At 36.5% G+C, this 21,039-nt stretch overlaps 1 long non-coding RNA gene across 2 annotated transcripts in view; it reads right to left on the minus strand.

The window, feature by feature from the left end:
* Window positions 1-21,039, minus strand: part of LOC110262098 (uncharacterized) — a 286,132-nt gene that overhangs the window by 218,405 nt on the left and 46,688 nt on the right. The window contains exon 2 of one of the 2 annotated variants that reach the window (XR_014841499.1): window positions 10,826-11,063. The exons of the other annotated variant lie outside the window; for it this stretch is intronic. This is a non-coding gene — a long non-coding RNA (uncharacterized LOC110262098). The remainder of the gene's footprint in view (window positions 1-10,825; window positions 11,064-21,039) is intronic. 2 annotated transcript variants of the gene reach the window in all.

Consider the following 21,039-nt stretch of genomic DNA (forward strand, 5'->3'; position numbering starts at 1 on the left):
TTCTCAACAAAATCTTAGCCAACTGAATCCAACAACATATCAAAAAAATTATACACCATGACCAGGTTGGGTTCATCCCAGGTTCACAAGGATGGTTCAACATACGCAAATCAATCAGCATCATACACCACATTAACAAAAAAAAAGTCAAAAATCATATGATCATCTCAATAGACGCAGAAAAAGCATTTGACAAAGTTCAACATACATTCATGATCAAGACCCTCGCCAAAGTGGGTATAGAGGGAACATTCCTGAATATAATCAAAGCCATTTATGATAAACCCACAGCAAATATAATCCTCAATGGGGAAAAACTGAAAGCCTTCTCACTCAAATCTGGAACAAGACAGGGATGCCCACTCTCACCACTGCTCTTCAACATCGTTTTGGAAGTCCTAGCCACAGCAATTCGACAAACAAAAGAAATCAAAGTCATCCATATAGGAAGAGAAGACATCAAACTGTCATTGTATGCAGATGACATGATTCTATACCTAGAAAACCCTAAGGACTCAACCCCAAAACTCCTTGAACTGATTCATAAATTCAGCAAAGTGGCAGGATATAAGATTAACATTCAGAAGTCAGTTGCATTTCTGTATACCAGCAATGAAACATTAGAAAAGGAATACAAATATATAATACCTTTTAAAATTGTACCTCACAAAATCAAATACCTCAGAATAAACCTGACCAAGGAGGTAAAGGACCTATATGCCGAGAACTATAAAACTTTAATCAAAGAAATCAAAGAAGATGTAAAGAAATGGAAAGATATTCCATGTTCCTGGATTGGGAAAATCAACATTGTAAAAATGGCCATACTACCCAAAGCAATCTACAGATTCAATGCAATCCCTATCAAATTACCCAGGACATTTTTCACAGAACTAGAACAAACAATCCAAACATTTATATGGAACCACAAGAGACCCAGAATCGCCAAAGCAATCCTGAGAAACAAAAACCAAGCAGGAGGCATAACTCTCCCAGACTTCAAGAAATACTACAAAGCCACAGTCATCAAAACAGTGTGGTACTGGTACCAAAACAGACAGACAGACCAATGGCACAGAATAGAGAACCCGGAAATAAACCCTGACACCTATGGTCAATTAATCTTTGACAAGGGAGGCAAGAACATAAAATGGGAAAAAGAAAGTCTATTCAGCAAGCATTGCTGGGAAACCTGGACAGCTGCATGCAAAGCAATGAAACTAGAACACACCCTCACACCACGCACAAAAATAAACTCAAAATGGCTGAAAGACTTAAATATACGACAGGACACCATCAAACTCCTAGAAGAGAACATAGGCAAAACACTCTCGGACATCAACATCATGAATATTTTCTCAGGTCAGTCTCCCAAAGCAATAGAAATTAGAGCAAAAATAAACACATGGGACCTCATCAAAACTGAAAAGCTTTTGCACAGCAAAGGAAACCAAAAAGAAAACAAACAAAAAAAAACTTTCAGAATGGGAGAAAATAGTTTCAAATGATGCAACTGACAAGGGCTTAATCTCTAGAATATATAAGCAACTTATACAACTCAACAGCAAAAAAACCAATCAATCAATGGAAAAATGGGCAAAAGACCTGAAGAGACATTTCTCCAAAGAAGATATACAGATGGCCAACAAACACATGAAAAAATGCTCAACATCCCTGAGTATTAGAGAAATGCAAATCAAAACTACCATGAGATACCACCTCACACCAGTCAGAATGGCCATCATTCATAAATCCACAAATAACAAGTGCTGGAGGGACTGTGGAGAAAAGGGAACCCTCCTGCACTGCTGGTGGGAATGTCAACTGGTACAGCCACTATGGAGAACAGTTTGGGGATACCTTAGAAATCTATACATAGAACTTCCATATGACCCTGCAATCCCACTCTTGGGCATCTATCCGGACAAAGCTCTACTTAAAAGAGACACTTGCACCCGCATGTTCATTGCAGCACTATTCACAATAGACAGGACATGGAAATAACCCAAATGTCCATCAGACAGATGATTGGATTCGGAAGAAGTGGTATTTATACACAATGGAATACTACTCAGCCATAAAAAAGGATGACATAATGCCATTTGTAGCAACATGGATGGAACTAGAGAATCTCATACTGAGTGAAATGAGCCAGAAAGACAAAGACAAATACCATACTATATCACTTATAACTGGAATCTAATATCCAGCACAAATGAACATCTCCTCAGAAAAGAAAATCATGAACTTGGAGAAGAGACTTGTGGTTGCCTGATGGGAGGGGGAGGGAGTGGGAGGGATTGGGAGCTTGGGCTTATCAGACACAACCTAGAATAGATTTACAAGGAGATCCTGCTGAATAGCATTGAGAACTATGTCTAGATACTCATGTTGCAACAGAAGAAAGGGTGGGGGAAAAATTGTAATTGCAATGTATACATGTAAGGATAACCTGACCCCCTTGCTGTACAGTGGGAAAATAAAAAAAAAAAAAGATTGAAAAAAAAAAAGAATTGTGGCTGCCTGATGGGAGAGGGAAGGAGTGGGAGGGATCAGGAGCTTAGGGTTATCAGACACAACTTAGAATATATTTACAAGGAGATCCTGCTGAGTAGCATTAAGAACTATGTCTAGATACTCATATTGCAACAGAACAAAGGGTGGGGGGAAAAAATGTATACATGTTTGGATAACTTGATCCCCTTGCTGTACAGTGCGAAAAAATAAATTATAAAATAAAATAAAATAAAGTAAATAAATTAAAAATGTAATTTAAAAATTAAAAAAATTAAAAAATTAAAATGGAAGGAGAGGATTTGCCATCGTGGCGCAGTGGTTAATGAATCTGACAGGGAACCATGAGGTTACGGGTTCAATCCTTGGCCTTGCTCAATGGCTTAATAAGGATCTGGCATTGCCATGAGCTGTGGTGTGGGTCACAGATGTGGCTCGGATCCTGCATTGCTGTGGCTCTTGTGTAGGCTGGTGGCTACAGCTCCAATTAGACCCCTAGCCTGGGAACCTCCATTTGCCACAGGAGTGGTTCAAGAAAAGGCAAAAAGACATAAATAAATAAATAAATAAACAAACAAACAAATACATAAAAAATGGAAGGAGAAATGATTTTCTCCAACAAACAAAAACTAAAAGAATACAACAATATTAAACCAATTCTAAAAGAAATACTGAAAGGTCTCTTCTAAATAGGAAAGAAGTAAGAAGACATAGGATGGAGGAAATCACAATTGGAAAGTATTCACTTAAATAAGCCAGTATACAGAACTAAAAGGGAAAAAAAGGAACTTATTGTAACACAATGATAAACACAAGGAACAGTAAAAGGATAAATATGAAATGAAAAGAGGATATCAAAACCATAAAATGTGGGGAAGGAAAGTAAGAAAATTTAGACTTTTTTTTTAAAAAAAAAGAGTGTGTTTGAGCCTATAATGATTATCAGGCTAAAGCAAGCAGATACAGAAGGGGTTAACATACTTGAAAAACAAGGCAACCAGAAATTAAAACCAAACAAATACATTCACAAAAACTAAAAAGAGGACACAAGCATAAAATAAAAGGAAATAATTCCAACCAAAAAAAAAAAAAAAAGAAAAAAGAAAGGAACAAAGCAGACACTTAGAATCAACTATAAAACAAGGTTTAAAATGGTAGTAAGTACATATTTATCAATAATTATCTCAAATGTCAATCAAAAGATAGAGTGGCAGCTTGGATTAAAAAACAAGAGCCTACAATATGCTACTACAAGAGACTCACCTTAGGGCAAAGAACACATATAAATTGAAAGTGAGGGGATGGGAAAAGATATTTCATGCAAATAGAAAAGATGGAAAAGCAGGAAATGCAGTATAATATCAGACAAAATAGACTTTAAAACAAAGACCTAAAGAAAGAGAAGGACAATATTTAGTGATAAAAGGATCCATTCAAGAAGTGGATATTCCGGAGTTCCCGTCGTGGCGCAGTGGTTAACGAACCCGACTAGGAACCATGAGGTTGCAGGTTCGATCCCTGCCTTTGCTCAGTGGGTTGACGATCCAGCGTTGCCGTGAGCTGTGGTGTAGGTTGCAGACACGGCTCGGATCCTGCGTTGCTGTGGCTCTGGCGTAGGCCAGTGGCTACAGCTCCTATTCAACCCCTAGCCTGGGAACCTCCACATGCCGCGGAAGCAGCCCAAAGAAATAGCAAAAAAAAAAAAAAAAAAAAGTAAAAAATAAAAAAAAAAAGAATTGGATATTCCACTCATCAATATACGTGCCCCTAATATAGGAGCACCAAAATACAACAAATAGTAATGGACATAAAAGGAGATATTGATGGGATTATAATAATAGTAAGAGACTTTAAAAACCCCAATCACATCAATGGACAGATCCTCTAAACCAAAAATCAGTAAGGCAACAGATATCCTAAATGACACAATAAAACAGACTTAATTGATACTTTCAAGACATGATATCCAAAAATTCACAATATACATTCTTTTCAAGTGCACATGGAACATTTTCAAGGGTTGACCACATACTGGGACATAAAACTAATCTCAACAAATTTAAGATTATAGAAATTATTTCAAGCATCTTCTCTGACCACAATGGAATGAAACTAGAAATCAACCACAGGAAAAGAAATGAGAAAAAAGTTACTACATTACTACATGGGGACTAAACAACATATTACTAAAAAAAAAAAATGGGTAAATGAGGAAATCAAAAGGGAAATTAAAAAATATCTTGATATGAATGATGAAAACGATTCACAATCTGTGGGATGCCGCAAAAGCAGTATGAAGAGCAAAGTCCGTAGTGAAATAGGTCTTCCTCAGAAAAGAAGAAAAATCTCATATCAACAAACTAACCTACCACCTAAAAGAATTAGAAAAAGAAGAACAAACAAAACTTAAAGTCAGCAGAAGGAAGGAAATCAATCATAAAAATCATAGAAGAAATCAATAAAATAGAGATTCAAAAAACAATAGAAAAAATCAATAAAACCAAGAGCTGGTTCTTTGAAAGGGTAAACAAAATTGAAAAACCTCTGCCCAGACTCACTAAGAAGAAGATAGAATTCAAATAAACAAAGTAAGAAATGAAATAGGAGAAATCTCAACAGATAACTACAGAAATACCAAAATTCAACATAATATTGGAAGTCCTAGCCACAGCAATTAGACGAACAAAAGAAATAAAAGATATCCAAATTGGAAGAGAAGAGGTAAAATTGTCCCTATATGTAGATGACATGACACTATATATATAGACAACCCTAAGGACTCCACACAAAAATTTTTTGATCTGATCAACAAATTCAGCAAAGTATCAGGATACAAGATTAACGTTAAGAAATTGGTTGCATTTCTGTGTATTAACAATAAAATATTGGAAATGGAATATTAAAAAAAATAAATTTTAAAATCACACCCCTGAAAATTAAATACCTAGGAATAAACCTGACCAAGGAGGTGAAAGACTTATATGCTGAGAACTATAAAATATTAATCAAGGAAATTAAAGAGAATTCAAAGAAATGGAAAGATATTCCATGAATTTGACTGGAAGAATTAATATTGTAAAAATGGCCATACTACCAAAGCAATCTACAGATTCAATGCAATCCATATCAAATTATCCATGACATTTTTCACAGAACTAGAAAAACAACCCCAAATTTTTTTGGAACCATAAAAGACCCAAAATTACTGAAGCAGTCCTAAGGGAAAAAAAAAAAAAAAAAAAAAAAAGAAAAAGAAGCAAAGTCTATAACTCTCTCAGACTTCAGACAGTATTACAAAGCTACAGCAATCAAGACTGTGGTACTGGTGCTAAAACAGACATACAGATCAATGGAACATAAGAGAGAACCCAAAAATAAACCCAGACACCTTCAGTCAATTGATCTTCAACAAAGGAGGCAAGAATATGAAATGAGAAAAAGACAGTCTCTTCAGCAAATGGTTCTGGAAAGCTGGGCAACGGCATGTAAATCAATGAAACTAGAACACACCCTTATACCATGCTCAAAAATAAACTCTAAATGGCTTAAAGACTTAAACATAAGACAAGACACTGTCAAATTCCTAGAAGAGAACATGGGCAAAACATTTTGACATCAATCATACAAGTGTTTTCTTAGGTCACTCTCCCAAGGCAGTAGAAATAAAAACAAAAATAAACCAATGGGACCTAATCACATTTACAAGCTTTTGTACAGCAAAGGAAATTATTAAAAAAAAAAAAGGCAACCTATGGAAGGGGAGAAAATAGTTACAAACAATGCAACTGACAAGGGCTGAATATCCAAAATATGCAAACCACCCATACAACTCAACAGCAACAAAACAAAAAACCTAATTGAAAAATGGGCAGAATACCTAAATAGACATTTCTCCAAAGAAGATATATGTATGGCCAACAGGTACATGAAAAAATGCTCAACATCACTAATTATTAGAGAAATGCAAATCAAAACTATAATGAGGTACCATTGTACCTCATACCAGTCAGTATGGCTAGAATTTCTAAGTCTACGAGTGAAAAATGTTGGAGAGGGTGTGGAGAAAAGAGAACCTTCCCTTACTGTTTGTGAGAATGTAAATTGGTACAATCACTATGGAAAACAGTATGGAGGTAATCTCAGAATACTAAATACAGAACTATTATATGTTCCAGAAATCCCATTTCTGGGCATATATCTGGATATATCTTTCATTTGAAAAGATACATACACCCCTATGTTCATTACAGCACTATTCACAATGGTCAGATGGAAAAAACCTAAATGTCCATTGACAGATGAATGCATTCAGATGTGGTCCATATGTACAATGGAATATTACTCAGCCATAAATAATAACAAAACAATGCCATTTGCAGCAACATGGATGGAACTAGAGACTCTCATAATAAGTGAAGCTAAGTCAGAAAGAGAAAGACAAATACTATATCACTTTTATCTAGAATCTAATATATAACACAAATGAACCTATCTATAGAAAAGAAAAAAACTCATGGACATAGAGAACAGACTTGTGGTTATCAGGCAGCAGGTGGAGGGAATGGGAAGGACTGGGATTTTTGGATTAGTAGATGCAAACTATTGCATTTTGAATGGATAAGCAATGAGATCCTGCTGTATAGTACAGGGAGCTATTTCCAATCACTTTTGATGGAACATGATGGAGGATAATATAAGTATGTGGGGTGTGTGTGTGTGTGTGTGTGTGTGTGTGTGTGTGTGTGTGTGTGACGATCACATTGCTATCCAGAAGAAATGTACAGAACATTGTAAATCAACTATAGTAAAAATTAATAAAAAAGCAAGAACATAATGTATGATTTCAAAAAGAAACTAATTTTAAATATGAAGACAGATAAGTTAAAAATGAAAGGATAGAAAATACTTTTCATGTAAAAGTAATTTTTAAAAAAATAACTTTTGTGGCTATATTAATATCAGATGAATTAAATTTTAGGACATCAAAAAATCAGTATATGGGACTTTAAACAAAATTTAGAATATTTGTTCCTCAAAAGATACTCTTCAGGCACCTAAAAAAAAAAAATAAGCAATGCCTGTAAGAAAGTTTTTCTAAAATAAGTATTAGATAAATGATTTGTAACTGGAACATAAATTAAAAACCAACTGTCTTTTTAAACAAAAAAAACTAATAGAAGATTTTGATAGACACTTCATCACAGAAGATAAACAAATGATCAAAAGCTACAGAAAAAGAAACTCAACTATAATCATTAGAGAAATGCAAATTAAATCCTCAGTGAAACATCATTAAACACCCAGCAAACACGACTTTAAAATGTAAAAGACTGACAGTAATCAACTCTTGATATAAGTCTTGAAGCATTGTAATGTTCACACATTTCTGGTGAGAATGCAAAGTGGTACAGCAACTGTGGAAAGCAATTTGGCAACATTCACTTATGTAAACCCAAACACCCCATTCCTATGTATTTGCCCAAGAGAAATTTAAAAATTTTTCCACATAAGACTTGTTCCTGAACATAAAAGGAAGTTTTATTCATCTCAGGCAAAATACTGGAGACAATCACAAGGTCTACTGTTTAATTACTGGATAACAAATTTTGTTACATGGATATGACAATAAAAAGGAACATGTTACTGATATATGCAACAATGTAGATGAATTTTAAAGCACTACACTAAGAAGCCAGAGACAAATGACTGTCTTCCTTCTTATTCCCTTAATTAATTTTTTTAAAGACAAAACTATAGGTACAGAAAGCAAGTCAAAGGTTGCACAGGCAGGGAGTAGGGTTAGCACTGATTACAAAGGTACACAGAGGAAACTATGGGGAGACAGAATAAGTCATTTTGCTGCTTAAACAACTGCAAACTTCTGTTAAAATTCACTGAAATGTTTTATTTTTATTATATTGACACTTCCATAGAGCTGACTATAAAACAAAACAAAAAAAACCCACTGTAGTTCAATTCTCATCCATGAACCACACTCAGTAAAAACGTTGACTCCCTTATACCCATAAACAAGATGTAAATATAAATTGAGGTTTGAAATTAATGACAGCTTTGGAAATGAAAATCTTATTTTCCAAGTGAGAAAACTAAGGCTGGGCAAGGTCAATTAACTTTTCTTACATCAACGATAACCACACACCCTCTTTTTCCCAGACAGTCATGATTTATTCCTGCTGTCCTGGTGACATAACTATTAATGGCACCCATTTTCACTTCCAAAAATGTCAGTTTGTATGATGAATTTTTGGTCATTCTACCTGTATATTATTCAGCAAATTAGTAACACAGAAAAGTCTAAAACTCACAGTTCTTTTATCCCAACCAGGGCTTCCCACTAAATCACACTGTCATCAGTCTGATGAGGAAAGGGAATATTACCATGTGTAGATTACTTTGTCAGGTAGACTTAATAAATAAACAGATTCTCCCTTAAGACATATTTATTCTCATACATGCTCACTCCCACTGATGTTGTACACACATGATGCTCACACGTACAAACTTACATAGAGGGATTCATAGTTGGAACCTCACCATTTTCCATAACTCAATGGGTATCAACATACACTGTGTCCCAAGGAAGAACGTATCTCTCTGAGCACCTCATCTGCCTCTAAGGAATAGGCCTTGCCTATTCACTTTGGTTCTCTGTGTCTCAATTCATCCTTTAGTAAAGTTAGGTTACCTCTAGTAAGTGGATAAAACTAAAATTCTGTAACCCTGAATTTGAGAACCAGCTTAACCTGTGCGATGAGTTGAGTTGTATTCTCCCAAAACATCTGAAATCCTAACCTCCAATATTTCAGAATGTGACTTGATGTAATTAGGTAAGATGACATCATATTAACCCAATATGACTGGTGTCCTCATAAAAAGAGGAGACAGAGACAGGACACACAGGGAGAAGACAGCCATGGGAGGGAGGCAGAAGGTGGAGTGATGCACCTAAAGTTAGGGGATGCTAAGGACTACCAGTGAACACCAGAAGCTGGAAGGGGTAAAGAAAGATTCTCCCCTACAGGTTTCAGAGGGAGTCTGGCCCTGCCACCTCCTTGATTTTGGACTTATAGACTCCGGAACTGTAAGATAATAAATGTCTCTTATTCTCATCTGCCCAGATTGTGCTGATCTGTTGCAGTAGCCCTAAGAAATGAATACGGTTAAGTGACCCACTTAGTGAATACTCAAATATAAGGATTGAAAAATTTTACTAAAATTGATACCTTTACTGGCTAATTCTAGCTCGCTGAATCTTAGAATGTTTTATCAACCTCTTATCTCACACCTCTCCTGACCAAATGAAAACCACTATCTAAAGGAAGCATTCTTCTAAAAGAACCTCAAGGAGAGTTCCCTGCTGGCCTAGTGGTTAAAGAAATCTGACATTGTGACAGCTGAGGGGTGGGTGTCACTGATGTGGTACGGGTTTGATCCCTGGATCAGGAATTTCCACATGATGCAGGTACAGCTAAAACAAAGAGAAAAGTTCCTGAAATCCTTCTAGTATATAAGAGGAAATTAAAAAAAAAAACGAGGATTGCTATAAATTTTCGTCTATGTTATCAGCCTTAGAATGCTTAAAAACATCTTAAGATGTTTCCAAATACTTTGTGTTGTATGGTCCTAATTTTTCTAGGATTTTTTTTTATTGTGATAAAATATCCATAATATAAAATGTACCATTTTAGCCGTTTTTAAGTGTTCAGTTCAGAGGCATTAAGTATATCCACAACATTATACAATCAATTTCCAGATATTTTTCATTATCCCAAACATAAATTTTGTATCCATTAAATAATAACACCCTGTTCCTCCTCTCCCAGTACAATCCCATTTTTGTAAGAAAAGTCTGAGAGCATATATATCAACCAACTTAAAAGATTGATCTTATTTGACCAATATTCACAAAATACTTGTTCAGCACCTATTTTGTGCCTCTCAGAAAAAATGGGTAATGGGATTATAGGTCTTTAGAAATCATTTTGAACATCATAGAATATGTATAGCCCTTAGAAATAACTCCTGGCACCAAAATAAGCAAAATAGTGGTGTTATTACTATCATTCATTTCGCTAACCTTTATTTTCCACTTTTTTCCCCAGAGTGAATTGTTATTTTTATAATCAAAATAAAGCTTGCAATGAAATTTTTAATAACAGAAGGTCCATAAAGTCTCTACAAAATAAGTAAGTAATTCCTATCCATATCATAAAATATTTAAAAAGTGAAAAACAAAAATATATGAAGAGAGAGAACCATACATATCAGCAAACCGGTTAATGAAACTGACCTGAAAGACAACAATAAATGAGGATCTGCCACAGGAGTGGAGCATAGACCCAACTGGCCAGGAACATTTTGACACGCTGGGTGCCCTGTTCACAACCTTCAAGTCTATTTCCGAACAGTCAGGATCCCAGGTTCTCTCTCGGGTCTCTCTGTCATGCTTCTGCATCATCCATGGCCCTGATTTCTTTTAGCTGTGACTCATGTCATTTCAATCCTGGGACCAAGGCTGATTTGTTCATCTATTAATAAAGGAATATAATGGCACAAATCCTGATTACAAAATTCTAAAAATTCAGGATCTCCTCTGTACACAGACCAGCAGGGTTTAGTTCTGCCAGGAACATAGGCCTGTATCTCTTTTCCTTTTGTTCTCCAAGCATTTTCTGTCTCAATACCTCCATAGTACCATGTACATTACTCTTACTTACTGCTTCTCTGAATGTGAGGGTCTGACAGTCAGTGGTACAGAGCTTATATCCTCAATAGATTCCTCACTCCATACATGTAAAATGACTCCAACTCTTTGAAATGTAGCTCTTTACACTCACAGGTGTTGAATAGAGGCATTTGTATCATCTATGCTAGTTAAATTATATAGTCTCAGCTTTATTGCTAAATTTCAAGACTATTCAGAAAGTCACTAAATTATGTGTTCTACTTACCGGAGGAAAAAAAGATGTCCTCAGGGTCTGATGCTTTAACACTTGGGAGCCTAATGTCTTATTCAGTCCTTTTTAGTGACTAATCCAGGCCACATTTGCATTAATAGTTTTAACCCCAGCTACAGGTTTAATTTGTTTTATATGATATTTAGGCCTTTGGGAGCTTATAAAATGAATTTCATTAAACAGAAAAATTATATAATGTACTCTTTTATGATTAATTAACTCTGTATAAAGATGGTAATTATAATTAAACTCATAATTTGACTCGTGTGTCATTATCATAATAATTGATCAAGTCATTTTATCCCATAAGCATTCAAAAACTGCAATGCATGTGAAACAGAAACAATCCTAAATCATGCCAAAATTGTAATTTTTACATGAATTTCAGAACTTATACACTCTTTTATTTCAGTCCTCTCAGCTAATGGCCACTTCCCTGACTCCCACCAAATACTTTTTGTCACTCAAAGATGATAATACTTCTACCTGTAAAACTCACAAGTCAGAATGACTAGACGTATATGATGGTTTTGTTTTTAAAATGTAGGATTTTCTACTTCCCTCAGGTTACCCAGGTGTGTGCATGGTCTTGGGCCACAATATGAAATAAATGGGCAGCGTTAATCAGAACCCCTATGAAACATACTCTCAGAAGCATGACCTGGGCAACCTGGTGACAGAATTGGTACTAGATAGTAGAGAATATTCCCAGGTCAAAATGAAAAGGAAAGCTTGGGATTCTGGCTCCTCACAGCAGCGTGGAAAGCCCATACAAACACTCACTGGGAGTGATCATTAACCTCAATGAACTGCTACTGCCTAGGCTTTCAAAGGCTTTATCCTAAAACATCATTGGTCTTCACAGTGCCTCCCAGTACATAGAGGAGTGCAAAGTAACAGCTATGGGGAAATGTTGCCGGCAAAACAAACAGCAGCATCATTATGACTATTTTTAGCTTGTGTGCTGGAATCAGCCCATGGTTGCTGGCTGGGCTCAGCATTCCACAGTGCCTGGGAGCAGGATCATTTCAGGAACAAATCAGAATCCTTCAGGAAAATCCTGACCCAGCACCAAATTCTAAAATCACTCTATTCCAGAAAAATGTCTTAAGCAAACAGTGCCAAGACACAGCATGGATTTTGCAGTACAGCAGGTTTCCCTGGGCGAAAACATCCTCCTTGGGGAGCAGAATGAATACACAATGACATTTTGGCCTTTTTTAAAAAATTTTCTAATCGTAATTATATTTCAAAACTAAGCCCAAGCATTGTCTCCTGTAAGAAGCCTTTCACGCTCACCTGCACCAAGCGTTTATCCCGCTGTGCAGCAAACTGTGATTGTAAATGCTTTGCAAGTAAGACACCATCTTTCACTCACCTCTGTAGTCTTAACACCTAGCACAGTATCTGACAGGAGGACCTAAAAAATGTGCTTATTGAATGAATAAACGGATATCCTTTCCAGCTCTGATATTCAATAAGCCTGAGATAACCTAGTCAGATCCCCAGCACAGCCTTCACAAATGAGGCCAAGGGCAGCTAACTCCAGGTAGTGGTAGAAAGGCTTTGGGAAGGGGAGAGAGAGAGATTTGGCTCTAGAGCACAGGCCTGGGGTGAGCACCAATTATAAAAGGAAAGGACAAAAGAAAGTTACACTTACTAATTTTGCCTTGGCTAACCCAGGGCTTAGTATAGTAAATAAAATGTGATCAAGCTTGGACTGTGTGGAATAGACAAGCTGAATGACCTGACATCAGTCAACATGTCTAAAGTAACTCATACACACTCCAAGAAGCAGCAGCGCATCAAATTTTAAAGATATATTTTTGAAATACCTAAATTTACAGGTCTCCTCAGGCATACATTTTTTGGTTTTTGTATATTTGTTTTGTTTTGTTTTGTTTTTGCTTTTTAGCACCGCACCTGCAGCGTATAACTAGGGGTCAAATTGGAGCTGAAGCTGCTTGTCTACAGCACAGAAACAGCAATTCAGCATCTGTGGCCTACACCACAGTTCACAGCAATGCTAGATCCTTAACCCACTGAGACCAAGGACTGAACCCACATCCTTATGGATACAAGTAAGGTTTGTTACTGCTGAGCCACAATGGTAACTCCAGGCATATGGTTCTTCAGGGTACTAAATGGGACATTAGTGTCCCACCTTAAAAATATTTGGGAAATTCACAGTTTTCTTAAATTTTTTTATCTTCTAGTATAATTATGCCTGAATATTACATATTTAAATATATATTACTTTACAACTTAATTTCTTTTAATATTTCCCTTAAATTATAATTTAGTTTCTATTTTTAAAATAAGTGTACAGAGAATTTTTATCAGTAATTTTACTTAATCAAAGTAAAAGATTACATTAATATTTGCTATTAAAAATTCAGTCTCTACCCTATATTCTGTGATAATCTATATAGGAAAAGAATCTGAAAAAGAATGGATGTGTATATATATATATACATATATATGTATATATATATGTATAACTGAATCACTGTTTTAACAGCAGAAATTATTACAACATTGCAAATCAACTATACTTCAACAAAACTTTTAAAAAAATAAAAAATAAAAACAACAGCATTCTCTGCTGCCAAATAGCTTGAAAAAAAAAGTTCTGTCTCACCTTCAGGCATCCCAAAGAATAGTAAATGAGGAATGGATGGATGAACACTTGACTTATCTTCCAGTCTTCGCTGGAGCATACCTTGCACATACAAGGAATCCCTGCCCCAGGAAATTCCACCTAGAAACCTGAGACAAGGATGTTTTGCTTCAACACTGGAAGCAGATGCTGATGCCTGTCATGTTGTCAGATCTGCTACCTCTGGTTTACAGAATGGTTTATTCCACTGTGGAAATCAAGAGAAGTTCAGAGGACACACTTAAAACTGTCCTTGAAAGAAGAATAAAAAAATAAAAACTGGGAGTTCCCATTGTGGTTCAGCAGTAGCAAATCCAACTAGTATCCATGAGAATGAGGGTTCAATCCCTGGCCCTTCTCAGTGGTATAATTTTTGCCATTGCCATGAGCCATGGTGTAGGTTGCAGATGTGGCTCGGATCCAGGAATGCTGTGGCTGTGCAGCTGTGATTTGACTCCTAACCTGGAAACTTCCATATGCCTCGGCTGTGGCCCTAAAAAGTAAATAATAAATAAATAAATAAATAAAAACATGTGACAAATAGAATCAATCATAAGCCTTTGTCTGTAATCACACCATTATCACTGGTCCACACCAAAGGATCTCAAGTCCCTTAACCAAGATGAGTTATAGCAGAACAGAATCTTCTTCTGGGGTAATATTATTAAGTCACTGTACAGGGCCAAAGTCACAGAAATCTAATTACCCTACAAGTTTTCTTACATCAAGCATAAAGTACAGTGTACATGATTTTGATCAATAACCCTGAATAGTAATTATAATGCATATGAAAGTTTAAGAATCATGTAGCTAGAAGAACAGAAGGAATAAAAAATCACCCATGCAGACTTCTGATTATTTGTAATTTACTGCTGCTATGAGAAGTCTCAAATGCTTGATAGCCAATGGGAGATAGGCAGAGAATTTTAAAATAGTCTTACTTGGAGTTCCCGTCATGGCGCAGTGGTTAACGAATCCGACTAGGAACCTTGAGGTTGCGGGTTCGGTCCCTGCCCTTGCTCAGTGGGTTGACGATCCGGCATTGCCGTGAGCTGTGGTGTAGGTTGCAGACGCGGCTCGGATCCTGCGTTGCTGTGGCTCTGGCGTAGGCCTGTGGCTACAGCTCCGATTCGACCCCTAGCCTGGGAACCTCCATATGCCACGGGAGCGGCCCAAGAAATAGCAAAAAAAGACAAAATAAATAAATAAATAAAAATAAAATAGTCTTACTTTCCTATAAGATTTATTCAATTTTTCTTTTTCCTTTAGAGATTCTTAGGTTTTTTAACTTTGTAAATTTAATTTCAGAATCATTTTAGATTTACAGAAACACTGCAAAAATTGTACAGTGAGTTCTCATGTACCTCACATCCAATTTCTACAACTGTTAACACCTTATGTTAGTATGGAACATTTGTTACAACTCATGGACCAATACTGATATATTGTTATTTACTCAAGTTTGTAATTTATCCAAGTTTCCTTATTTTTTACAGAATGCCCTTTTTATGTTCTAGGAGCTCATGGAGGATTTCACATTACATTTACCTATCATGTCTCCTTATGCTGCTCTTGGCTCTAACAGTTTCTCAGATTTTCCTTAAAGTTTCAAGGATCACTGATCACGAGTTTAGTAGAATGTCCCTCATTGAGATTTGTCTGATGTTTTCCTCAAGATCAACTGGAGTGGAGTTCTCATTGTAGCACAGAGGAAATGAATCTGACTAGGAAACATGTTGCAGGTTCAAGCCCTGGCCTTGCTCAGTAGGTTAAGGATCCAGCGTTGCTGTGAGCTGTGGTGAAGGTCACAGACCTGGCTTGGATCCTGCGTTGCTGTGGCTGTTGCTGTGGCATAGGCCGGTGGCTACAGCTCCAATTAGACCCCTAGCCTGGGAACCTCCATATGCCACAGGTGCGGCCCTAAAAAAAAAGGAAAAAAGATAAAAAAATAAATAAATAAACTGGAGTTATGGAGTTGGGGGGGCAGGGGGATAAAAAATGCCATTCTCATCCCACCATTATCAAGAGTACCTACAACCAAGGTGATTTATGACTGTTGATGTTACCTAGCCCAGTGAGTGGAGGGCATGTGAGGTTTCTCCACTGCAAGGCTGTTCTTACCCCGCAACCCCACCCCCTCCCCCGACATATGACAGGTACTGTTTGGAAGAAAGTCACCATACTTAAGGAATACTGCTGAATAAGCATGAGCCTCCTCTTTGAGGAGAGACTGTCTACATAAATCATTTAGAATTCTTCTGCACAGATTTCCCTATTTTCTCAATTTATTCAATCATTTATTCCCACCACTATAAACTCATGGATAGGAATACCATACTCTGAGTTATAATCTAATACCACTTTATCATGCTGCTCCAATTGTTCCAGATTTGCCCAGCAGGAGCACTTTCAGTCGGCTTCTCCCATCAATATGAGGTTTTTTGTTTTGTTTTCTTTTAGTATCTTTTCACCTTCTAGTACTGTAATACTACAAGATAGTCCAGGCTCATCTGATTCAATATTTTAGGGATCATTTTTGCTTTCCCCCCTTGCTTGTCTGTAACCTCTCACTCCAAAAGTACAAAACCCTGTCCCCAACATCTGGGGTTGTTCTATTTCAATATACATGCATAGTGGTTTAGAATTTTTTACCCATACCTCAGTGGGAAACAACTTTATTAATTAGAACATAGTGCTTATATGTGCTTCCCTTTGCCATTAGTCTTAGAATCTCTACTTTTCCAAAGTTATTTACATCAGCAGCTTTTCCTCTCACCTCCATCTATGACACTTTATACTTTTTTTTTTTTTTTTTTTTTTTTTTTGGCTGTGTCCATATGTGAAAGGTCCTAGGCCAGGGACTGAACCTGTGCCACAGCAGTGATGATGCTGGATCCTTAATCTGCTGAATCACCAAGGAATTCCGTATTTTTACACTTTTAATGCAGCTAGATTTTTTTCATCACACTCTGCATCCCATCCTGGGATCCCTCAACCTCTTAAATAACTTTTAAAAATTTATATACAATAAAGCTCACTCATTATACCGAAAAGTTATATGGGTCTTGAGATCCAAGATGTCATGTATCCATCATTACAATATCATGTAAAGTAGTTTCATCTCTTTAAAAATTGCCCTATTCTTCAACAAATTAATCCTGCTCCAATTCCCATTCTTGGCAACCACTAATCTGTCTACTGACTCCAATGTTTTTCTTTTTCCAGAATGTCATATAATGGAATCACACAGCAAAAGCCTTTTTCAGACTGACTTCTTTCACCAAGCAATATACAGTAAAGATCCATCTATGTTTGTGCATAGCTTGGTATTTCTTTCCTGTTGTCACTGAATACTCTTTCACAATATCAATGTATCACAGTTTACCTAAATATGAAAAACACACAGGTTGCTTGTGGGTTTGCTGATTAAGAATAAAGCTGCTACAAAGATTCACATCTAAGTTTTTATGTGGATGTAAGTCTTCAGATCAACTAAGTAAATACCTAGGAGCACAACTGCTGGATTATGTGCACAAGACTCTGCTTGACTTTGTAAGAAATCACCAAGCTTTTTTCCAAAATGGTTATTTTGTTTTGTATTCCTACCAACAATGAACATGAGTTCCTGTTGCTCTGCATCTTTGCCAGCAATTGGTATTGTCAGCTTTTTGGACTCTAATACTCTAATATATGTATAGCAGTATCTCACTTTTTTTTAACACACAAATAACATTGAACATCTTCTCCCTTTTGTATTTGCCATTGTATACCTTCTTTGATGATGTGTCTGTTCAGATCTTTTGCCAACTTTAATTGGGATTTTTGTTTTCTTATTGTTGAATTTTAGGAGTTTTGTATATTCTAAATATAAATCTTTTATCAGATATGTAGTTTGTAAAGATTTTCTCCTAGTTGGTAACTTATCTTTTTATTCTCTTCACAGTCTGTTTCACAGAGCAAAAGTTTTGATTTTAATAATGTCTAATCTATTGACTTTTTCTTTCATGGAACTAACTTTTAGCTAACTCATTTCCAAACCCAAAAAATCCCACATATTTTTTCGCTTATATCTTCTTCTAGAAGCTTTATGGTTTTGCATGTGATATTGATATCTATGACCCATTGTGAGTAAATTTTGTGTAGCTAGGTTGTGAGGGGCTTGGGGGCTTGTTTGGTTTTTGCATATAACCAGTTGCCACACAGCCAATGCTGTTTAGCCAGGAGCATTAGAATGGGAGAGGGGAGTGCTGAGGAGAATAGCGGTAGAAGTAAGAAAACAAAGCTATATCTGAATTAAAGGAATAAATTATGTGACCCTACCTTGTCTCTCTTTTCACAGCCTCTCCAGTATAGTATGGCAAACCAGCTTCAGAAGGACGATTTTGCTGTTTCAGAGTCCTTCGCCTCTGAGAAAAATGCCTGCCTGAACTACTTCATGGAGCTCTTTTAGAGGACAAAAGAGATTATGAAAAATAAAGGCACTTTGGCAAATCCAAAGGCCAGCACAAATGCAGTTTAGCAAGCACTTATTCATAATGAACAATCTTCCTTTAAGTTCCCTCCCTACACTGTGCCTGGGAGGAAAAATCATGGCCTTACTTATTAGAGAACTCCTTATCATATAAACTTTCAATCTGGAGAGCATTTCCATGTCAAACTGGGGCCTGATGTGCTCTTTCTCTGCAGAGCAACTCTGGAAGATTAAGATCCCCAAACCTACTCTCTTCCTTTCCCTCCTCTCCTTTCCTTTTCTTCAAAAGGCTGAGTGAAGCTGTACGGAAATGATACATTTTGTTACAAGATGAAAGTGTTAATATGCTTCAGTTTAAGAGTTTATTTGAGTCAGTCAGTTTGAAAAGGGCAGCACCAAATCTGAAGTAGCTGGGAGAGCATGCCACCAACAAGACTTCTAGGGAAGACTTTTATAGAGAAAAGCAGAAGCAAAGCAAGGAAATCTTTGAATGGCAAGTTCCTGGGCTAGGGGTAGAATCTAGCTGGTGGTCTATGCCGCAGACACAGCCATGACAGATCTGAGCCACAGTTTGCACCAATACCGGACCCCTAACCCACTGAACAAGTCCAGGCGTCAAACACACATCCTCACGGACACTATGTTGGGTTTTTAACCCACTGAGCCGTAGCAGGAACTCCCATTTTGATTTCTTAATCTTTCAGGTTTAGGTTTCAGTTTGCTTCCCCACACTGCCAAGGTTTTGGAACCACTTCAGTCTAATAGTCTCATAGTTTAATTAATTTAACAATTAAACAATTGATTTAAACCATTAAAACATCTATATAGCAAAGAGCCCAGCCACCTGTGCTTGAGAGTGAACAAGATCCTATTTTGAGCCCTCTTCAATACACATTGTTCTATATGGAAGAAGACAAAATCATCCTTTGGCTCCACCTCCAACGTTGTAATTTGAATGTTCACCAAAAGCCTCAGTCATGGAAGCTACCTACCAAGTAGACCTCAGTCCTACAGCATTCAAAGCATCTGCCAAGACATGCATCAGGGGTCTGGTGGCAGGAAGCAGCATTAGTCCTGGAGTTGGGCAGTGGTAAACCAATCACTAAAATTCTTTAGCCTTTGTCCTCTTTTTGAGTTTCCCTGAGCCCCAAATTTCCTGAAATTATAAAGGAGAAAGTTGATTTCCTGGCCCATTTGTGCCCTCAAGAGACTGCCAAATCATTCTAGCTTTGAAATGAATTCCTTAACACCTACAAAACATGAAGTTTTTCCATGCCTTCTCTAATTGACATGGAGAAGACAATACTTCAAATTGAAGATTTCAAATGCAAGATCTGAGTAACAACTCAGTCCTCTCCTTCCTTCAGGAAATTTCAAGTTTTTAAGTATAAAATACTCCCAGTGAGCAAAAAAAAGAGACACTTTTGAAGGGGGAGGGGAATGTGAGTAGTGAAATAATCAATGACGATATTTCCATTAGCCTGAAATCCCATTAGATATTTGTAATTAATTGTGAATATATTTTGAACACAAAAGATTTAACAAGAATGCTATATTCACATTACATTCTAACTCTGTTGATCTGGGTCTTTCTATCTCTGGAAACAACTTATGTAATGAATACCTAATCTTTGCTATGCAAAATGAGGAACTAAATGAAACTCACATTTAAATGTAACTGAAAATGTGTCAAATGAGTTGTAAGTGAATAAAATACGTCAGAATGATTATTTTCTAAAGGCGACAGACACTTTAGCTGGATTTCCAGGTATGTGGAGAAGCTATTAAAATTCTAGCAAGGTCTATCAGGTTCAGAGAATGACACTGGAAATTTATTACAGGTGCCAAATTCAGTCGTATTCTGAAGCGTGTTAATGTTTTCCACTGCAGGCTCCTATAAAATTCATTTCAAGATCTTTGTGGGGAAAAAAATGTGTTTATCAAAATCACAGAGCCTCCAAAGTGGAACAAGAAGAGTGGGGGGGTGTGTATGTGTGTAAACTGCTGTATTTTCAAACAAATTAAACTGAAAAAAAAAAATCTAAAATATCTTTCTATGTTACTTGCTTTCCAAAAGGTCATGTATCCAATGAATTCAGCAAACCTTCAACAAACTACTCTAGCATTGGTTTTTCTTATGTGTATATAAGTTATGACCAGGGACTTATCTACTCCCAAAGTAACCAAACTTCCAAAAAATCTTCATCTTAATTAACTGTATTCCAGATATCCCCTAAACATGCAAACCCTCATTGTATAATTAATGCTAAACAGAAAAGAATTATGAGTGAAAGGAATTTTCTTGCAGCTTCTTTCTCTAATTTCTTCCAATCTTTCTCACTTTCCTTAGTTTGTTGGCTGGTTTATTTGGTTGATTAGGTAGTTGGATGGTTGTTTGCTTGCTATGGCAAGTTAGG

This window comes from Sus scrofa, chromosome 1 (assembly GCF_054392235.1).
Source record: "Sus scrofa isolate SSC_HxYL_T2T_F1_AM1 chromosome 1, Sscrofa_HxYL_maternal_Yorkshire_Landrace_v2.0, whole genome shotgun sequence".
Classification (NCBI taxonomy): domain Eukaryota; kingdom Metazoa; phylum Chordata; class Mammalia; order Artiodactyla; family Suidae; genus Sus; species Sus scrofa.